Source organism: Carya illinoinensis, chromosome 4, assembly GCF_018687715.1.
Source record: "Carya illinoinensis cultivar Pawnee chromosome 4, C.illinoinensisPawnee_v1, whole genome shotgun sequence".
Classification (NCBI taxonomy): domain Eukaryota; kingdom Viridiplantae; phylum Streptophyta; class Magnoliopsida; order Fagales; family Juglandaceae; genus Carya; species Carya illinoinensis.
Genome location: NC_056755.1, coordinates 41,562,533 through 41,569,115, shown reverse-complemented (window position 1 = coordinate 41,569,115; position 6,583 = coordinate 41,562,533). Strand labels below are relative to the sequence as shown.

The 6,583-nt window shown below is 38.0% G+C and overlaps 1 non-coding gene across 1 annotated transcript; it reads left to right on the top strand.

The window, feature by feature from the left end:
* The first annotated feature begins 359 nt into the window (after positions 1 to 359).
* LOC122308542 lies at positions 360 to 466 on the top strand. The gene has a single exon (XR_006242064.1). It is a non-coding gene; the product is annotated as a small nucleolar RNA R71 (small nucleolar RNA).
* The last annotated feature ends 6,117 nt before the right edge of the window (positions 467 to 6,583 follow it).

Here is a 6,583-nt window from a genome sequence, read left to right as displayed (position 1 = left end):
TGACATATTGAACTTGTTCTTGACTCGCCTCATTGCTTGGAACTATCATACTTGTTGATGCTACATATTCTGTACTTTGTGGTATCTTTTGTGTTGTCAAGGCTGAAATCTGATGAGATAGAGTAGCTACTTGAGCGGAAAGAGCTGCTATCGGCTCCAATTCATGAATTCCAGCTACCTTCTTAGCCAAAGTCCTCTCAGTTGGCCATTGATAGTTGTTTGAGGCCATTTCCTCCAAAAGTGCAGTAGCACCTTCAGCTGTCTTCGACATCAAAGTTCCACCAGAAGCAGCATCAACTATAGTTCGAGTTTGCCCATTTAACCCATTATAGAACATCTGAACTTGCAACCAATTTGGCAATCCATGTTGTGGGCAACGTCGAATCAAGTCCTTATACCTTTCCCATGCTTCATAGAGTGACTCAAAATCATTTTGCTTGAATTGGCCAATCTCACTCCTGAGTTGGGCTGTTTTGGCAGGAGGAAAGAATTTAGCAAGAAACCTCTCAGCCATGTCCTGCCAACTAACGATGCTTCCCGGTTGTAGAGATTGTAGCCAACCTCTAGCCTTGTCCCTCAAAGAGAAGGGAAACAATCTCAGTCTAATGGTGTCTTCAGTAACACCATTAATCTTCACAGTATCACAAATCTCCAAGAACATAGCCAGGTGAATATTAGGATCATCAAGTGGTGATCCACTGAATTGAGCCTGCTGCACCATGCTAATCAAAGCTGGTTTGAGCTCAAAGTTGTTGGCATTGATTGGTTGGCGCATTATGCTCGAGTAATTTCCATTGACAACTGGTCGTACATAGTCCTTCAAGGTGCGTGGTAGTACTTCACGATCTTCTTCAGCCATAGCTAGTATCTTATTTTTTCTTAGTGATCTAAGAGTTCTCTCAATCTCCGGATCAACAGGAATAATGTCACGAGATCTAGTACGGCGCATCCAATGTCAAAAACACACCTGTAGAACAAATTAAAACAAAATTCTAAATTAAAACCAAGATTACTTTGTATCGATATTGACGAAAAGAATAAGAATAAACCAATCCCCGGCAACGGCGCCAAAAACTTGACCGGTGCAAAACTGCAAGTGCACAGTATCGTAGTTTTATAGTAAAGTAATAAGTAGAGTATCGTCCTCAGGGATTGGTACCTTACTCTTGCCAAATACCAAAATTATACTAATCTCAATTTTATCTAGAGGAATCGCTAAGGTTTTTGTAGTTGCAAATAAACTTAGATCAACTCAAAGAGAAATAAGCAAAGAAAATAAAACTGACTTTCAAAGATCAAATTCAATGGGGAAGAAACCTTCTAGGAAATCGATTTCACCATAATTCTTCACTATGCTTTTCTCATCCAGCTAATTTAACTTAAACCTCTTTTGTCTATTAGCAAATCTCTAATTCATCCAAAAGCCTCTTTCGATAGTCAATTGGAAGTGATTCTAGTTTATCAATTCACACAAGAGTATGCAAATTAAATAATCAAGAACACAAAAAGACCAATGATTTAATTACTACACAGGTTCATACAAGTCTTTCGATCTCTATACTTACCTATGCTGAAATATCCAAGATCTACCCTATGATTCCCTCTTTCGATAGCAAATCACAAGATTAATAATCATCTAATCAATGGTCAGTTAATTAAAAGCATTAAACTCAGAATAAATCAGATAAACAAAGAGAGAATTGCATTAAATTAGCATGGACAAACAAGCATAGTTCGGAATTAGGTTACATCGTTTTCCTAGAAATTAGAAAATTTAGCTCATGCTAGAATTGGAATTCAACATAAACGAATTCACCATAATTGTTCTGAGAAGATGGGAAGAAGAAAATAAACACTGAAAAATCCTCCTTGCAGCCTCAACTGGTCGTCAAAAGCTCAAGGGAACGATTCAACGCCTTTCTCCCGTCCGTGCTCGTGTATGAATCCAACGTACGTGCAATAAATTGGAATTCCGTCTCCAAAACAAATGATTTGAATCCCTCTAGCTATGTTTTTCTCTCCCAAAGAGTGTTCTCCAGTCAAAACTCGCGGCTCTAGAGTGAAGAATGGCCTTTTATATGGTCCCACGGCGGAAAACCTAAAATCTGTCAAAATACGATGTTCGCTCGAGCGGGGTGTCGAGCGCGCGTCGAGCGTTCGACTCTGCCTGATTTCGTTCGAGCGTCCTATCGAGCGCACATCGAGCGTTCGACTCTGCCTGATTTCGCTCGAGCGGCCAATGTCTCCGCTCGAGCGATCTTCGTTTTTCAGCAACCTGCTCGAGCTCCCTGTCGAGCGACAGTCGAGCGTTTGAATCTGCCTAAATTCGCTCGAGCGGCCAAAAGCCTCCGCTCGAGCGAACTTGTAAAATCTGCAATATGAAATTTTGCAAGCCATCACCAATCACCAAAAAGTTTTGTTGTGGTCCCTCCCAAAAAATTGTAGTTTCATTACAAAACTAGCAACAAAAAAAGTGGTCCCTTCTAAAAAATTATATTTTCATTACAAAACTAGCTCCCAAAAAAGTGGTCCCTCCCAAAATCAACCAGCTAGCTTCTAAAAGCATGGCATCTACCAATCACCAAAGTCCTGATGAAGAGCCTCTGTAGCATATCCTTGATCAGTTTTGTCCTATGGGGACATCCCAAAATGTTAAAAGTGGCAATGCAATTCACTAAAAATATTAACAAAATAACTTATAAAAAAAATATTACCAAAATATTTTAATTTTACATTACCTGTGAGTTATGAGCACTCTGTCCAATGCCAAAATAATCCGTAGCAGTCGAAGGAGTTGCAAAAAAATTGGGCGCATGTCTCCAAACTTAACTTTGTTGATCCTAGCATTAAAAGTATAATTTAGCAATAAATTAAATAAGAAACAACAAAAACATTTAACCAAGTAGTGTGCCTAAAAAAATGCAAAATTCTGGCCGTTTTGAAGAGGAAAAATTTATCTAGGTTTGAGGAGCCTGATCTTGTGTGCCACTCACAATTCATTCATCTAGAGTGTGACAACTCCGCTGTGCATTAGAATGAAGATAATATTTTAGCAAATGTGTATAGTATAATGTTCTAAAATTTAGTATACTACAATTAAAAAAAAGAAACCTCAACTTCGTTGCGGTGCAGTCATTTTTTCGTACTAGATCTTTAAGACTCTTCTCAACGGAGTGCACTTTTCTCTTAGACGGTGGTCTTCTCTTACTCCAAACGACCAATGGATTAAGAACTCTACCTGTCGTACCCGCCATGGAAGTACCTGGATCAACTGCTCAGTTAGTATCATGATCAGCCAAACTAGGGTACTGTGTCTTCAACTGTTCTATCTGGCTAATCAATTTAACACAGCTGCTCTCGACCTCTAAAGCATTAGAACACAGCTCATAGAAGCTATTTTGAATCCTTTCGTACCTTCGCGCATTGTCGATACTACTAGTGTCATAACTACTTTTCACGAATGTGTATTTTCACTTAACATCCTTCATCCACCAATCCAATATGTATTTTTTTGGTACTGTATATTGGCCTATCTAAGTTAAGATACAAAGAGCATGCCTGCACAATATACCCTTAAACTCAAATAACTTACTGCATTTCACATTAAGAGGATCTTGTTCAACCTTGACAGTAAAGGTTACACATTTTACGAAGTCATCACCAACATGAACCTCATCTACAACTACGAACGTAGATCGACTATCCTCACATCCCGACAACTAGGTAGTCAAATATAGGAATCCTCGCAATTCCTCTTGTACTTATTTGAATTTACAAGCGTATATGCTTTTTGAAATTGCTTCTCAAGATGATAGAGACTGATGCAAGGAATGCCCGTGTTAAATGATTAAAGTTAGCAATTTCTTCATTATCTACCTTCCTCCTAAGGGCCGAATCATACTGCTCAACAAATTATTTCAGAGTTGGTCTAGAGTGAACATGGTCGTCAAAAAATGCATTCATTCCTTCACTCCGCTGTGTAGTTGACATTCCTGCCCAGAACGTGTCTCTAATATAGGCCGGCACCCAAAAATGCCAATCATTATACAGTGATTCCAACCATGCATTATTATTCAAACCATAAGTATTGAGCATATTGCACCAATGTTTCTCAAATTCATGCTCACTGAAAAAGTCATAAACACACCTATGTAGAATACTCTTGATTTCTCCATATCGATAATGTGGTCCAAATTTCTCAGGAAACTTTTTCATTATATGCCACAAGCAGAAGAGATATTTGGAAGTTGGAAATACCCTCGAAATTGTAATTTTTATAACATTTTCTTGGTATGTGATGATTGCATTTGGCGGTCGGCCATTCATACACTGCAACCATAACTTAAACAATCACTCGAATGTATATGCATCCTTACTAGATATCAATCCAGATATCAATCCGCGCCGAGTAGGATTGACTACCCATGGTGGTTCACACCCACAAACGGTGCAAAAGGCATTTTATACGCATTAGTCAGATATGTTGTATAAAATGTAATCACATCTCCAAATGATTCATATGCAGCTTTACTTCGGGCGTCTGCCCAAAAAACATTCTTTAATTGTGTCTCATTGTCAAAGTCTATCTTATAATAAAACTTTTGATTTCTTTTTTGCATATCTTCGAAATAGTTACATAGAACTACACCGCCTCCAACCCTGAGGAAAAGTTGTCATGTTTTGTCAATGTAGTTTCGATACTCATTCTCCTCGAATGGTACATTCTCGTAACCCCATGCCTCAATAACCATAGACTTGAAATTTTTTGACAACTTTATCTCTACCTTGTCATTTGTTTCAAACCTCTTAGCAACGCGAGTATCAACCTTCTTAAAGCATCTAAAGTGTCTTACCTTTCCCAGACTACAAGCGTGTGTGTGATCCAATATCATTTTAGATACGGTATATCCACCTTCGTCATTGCATACAGCATTAATTCTAGCCATACACCCCATCTTCACTGTTTATCTTGGTTTTATAACATTGGCAACCCTACTCTTTGATGTGCCTCTTCACGCGCATGCTAAGCAAAACCATCCTACATTCCCATCGTCATTCTTTTGGATACGCCAAACCCTTCTTCTTACCATACTTCATATAGTAAGCATGCACTTCTTCTACATATGAAAATTTCATTCCAACCATAGGTTCTTCAATACTTTCATCACTTTCAATCTCCTTATCAATTCCTGCCTCATCACACTCATTATCTGAATATTCCATGTCGGCATCCATTGCAATGTTCGAATTATCTACAAAAACACCACAAACTTGTTTGAGAACGTGAGAGATGCATTGTATATGAAAGAATAAGCCAAAAGAAAACAAAAAAACCATAATAGTTTAAAAAACTTTGTCAAATTTGTAAGTCATTTGGGACTGTAGGCCCACAAAAAGGATGCAGCTACCAGGACCTTGCATCACACAATTATTTAATGATCTATCTGAAATTCATCATTCTTTCTACAATGCCTTCCACATTAAGAAAAGGAGAAGATAAAACTGAAATTCATTTACTGGTCATAGTTGATTCAAAGATAGTTTTATTTTAAGTTGGTTAAAGTTTTTAAACTAAAATATCTTCAATAATATTTAAAGTTTTAAGATGGTTAAAGATTTTATATAAGCTTTAATAAAGTTTTTAAATTGAAATAACTTCAATAATGGAAGAAACTATGGTTACTTCTAGTTTAAAAGACTTGCTTGAATTCAATCCTGCTCATTAGTTCTTTTCAAATATTTAACAAGCATAAGGCTTTCTTCTGAAAATAGGAAGCCGATTAAGTTGAAAATCATCTTATTAGTTTCTCCTGCCTTTTGATCTTCCTACAATGGTATCCAATAACTAAGTTAAATTTAGCTCCATAAAAGTTGGTCTGAGTGATGAACATTTTTTCTTGGCAAACTATAGAAAGTTAATCCCATATACGTGTGTCTTGGCTAATTACAAGTAGATTTGCAATCCAGTTTATGCATACTCTACATCCAGGTCATAAAAATTATTAAAAAAAAAAAAAAAAAAAAAAAAAAAGGTTATTACATTCTATGTAATGCTTACTTCTTGCAAACACCAGAACTTGGAGGACGCTGGAGGACCCCACACCCACCTATGCACAAAGTTGGAGGACGCTAGAGGGGGGCTGGTCGGGGGTTTGGAGGTTCCGATGCAAGGGAGGTCACTTCAGTCTTTGTTGGGGGATCTGTTGGTGATTTGGAGGATGATGGAGGGGTCACTCTATTGGGGGGTTTGTTGATGGCTTGGAGAACGATGGAAGAGTCTCTCTGTTGGAGGTTTCTATTTGGAGAGGGGATTACTCGTGGGTCTCTGTCAAGGGGTCATTTTGGAGGGAGATGAAATGGGTGGAAGACCGGTACGTATTGGGGTGAAAAAAAAGAAAAGAAAAGAAAGTCAAGTGGTGTGTCCACGTCAAGCAGGACTTCAAAACGAGAAGAACGAGCGGGTTCGCTAGCATTGTCCTTTTCGATAAAATTTCTACAGATTGAGCTGACTAAAAATAAAACAAAAAGGCTATTTGATCTCATCTCCGTCCGTTGAACCTCATCTCCTTGTCAGCATCCTCTC